We start from the raw sequence: 1,811 nt of genomic DNA on the forward strand, positions 1-1,811 counted from the left end.
CAATCTCTTTTATATCCCATGCAAGTAAAGTTTTGCTAAAAGTAATACAGAAATGGCTACAATCATACATTGACAGAGAACTTCCAAGGTTCAAGCCGGATTCAGAAGAGGCCGTGGAACAAGGGATATCAAAGATGTTTACCTGTGCTTTATGGACTACACAAAGGCTTTCGATTGTGTGGATCATGACAAGCTATGGACAACATTGTGAAGTATGAGTATTCTGGAACACTTAATTGTGCTCTTGAGAAATCTGTACTTGGACCAAGAAGTAGTTGTTCGAACAGAACATGGAAACACTGAAGGGTTTAAAATTAAGAAAGGTGTATGACAAGGTTGTATTCTTTCACCGTACTTATTCAACCTGTATGCTGAGCAAATAATCCAAGAAGCTGGGTTGTATGAAGAAAAACGTGGCATCAGGATGGGAGGAATATCCATTAACCTGCGATATGCAGATGATACAACCTTGCTTGCGGAAAGTGAAGAGGACTTAAAACACTTACTGATGAAGATCAAAGAGCACAGCCTTCGATATGGATTGATGCTTTTGAGTTATGGTGTTGTAGGAGAATATTGAAAGTGCCATGAGCTGCCAAAAGAACCAATAGATCCGTTTTGGAAGAAGTGCAGCCAGAATGCTCCTTGGAGGCCAAGATGGCCAAACTTCGTCTCTCATATGTCAAACATATTGTCAGGAGGGACCTTTTGCTGGAGAAGTATATCATGTTTGGTATGGGGGAGGGTCAGAGAAAAAGAGGAAGACCCCCAGCGAGCTGGATTGGCCAGGTGACAGCATCGATGGACTCAAAGGAGGCAACAATAGTGAGGTTGGCCCAGGATTGGGCAATGTTTGGTTCTGCTGTGGATAAGGTCACTGTGAGTTGGTAAGGACTTGATGGCACTTAACAACAATAACAAACAGGGAAGAGCAGTTAATACCACTGTTATTCAAATTTAGGCACAGCCACTAAAGCCAGTGAGGATGAAATAGAAAAATTCTAACAACTTCAATCTGAAATTTTCTCTAGCCTGAGAATTTTTCCTCCCTGCTCACCCAGGTTCAGTAACCATTATAAATTGTTTTCTTTTTTCAAGAAAATCTTTTTTTTAACTTTTTTCAATGTTAGTCTCATATAGTATTTGTTCCTTTTTGATTGACTAATTTCGTTAATTGTAATGTCCTCCATTTTTATCAGTTTTGTTAGGTGCTTTGCAGATTCATCATTATTCTTTAATGTTGGGTGGTATTCCATTGTGTGGATCAAAGTTTGTTTACTCATTCGTCTGTTGATGGACATTTAGGCTGTGTCCATCTTTTTGACATGCCATATTGAAGAATCCTTTTTTCTTACTCCTTTGCTCTCTCTGTCTCTGAATTACATTCAGGACAATTATCAATCGGTATGAACACGGTCTTTTGCTGCGTGTTCTTTTGTGGTGCTGCTTTGTTCCACATCATTTTCTGCACTGAGTTCAGTTTGTTTTTTTGGTTTTCTTTTCATTTTCATTTCTGTTGTGGTAATGTTTACTAAATTTTCTTTTCCTCTTTTTTTAAATTTTTGTGTGCAGGTATGTGTATTTTTTTAAGATTACCCTATAATTTATTACCTTTTCCCCCTGTTTAAAACTTTTATCTTGAAATCTACTTGACTTCTTTTCTATTTGGAATCTCTGTATCTATACTATTCGCTCTTTTTGCTTTATAGTTGACTTCATTATAAATTTATATCTCTGAATCCCTATTGTCAGTCTTACAGGTTTATTTTACTTCAAATAGTTCTGTATCTGGATTGAGTTCTGGGTGGTGG

This window comes from Chrysochloris asiatica, unplaced genomic scaffold (genome assembly GCF_000296735.1).
Source record: "Chrysochloris asiatica unplaced genomic scaffold, ChrAsi1.0 scaffold00059, whole genome shotgun sequence".
Lineage (NCBI taxonomy): Eukaryota > Metazoa > Chordata > Mammalia > Afrosoricida > Chrysochloridae > Chrysochloris > Chrysochloris asiatica.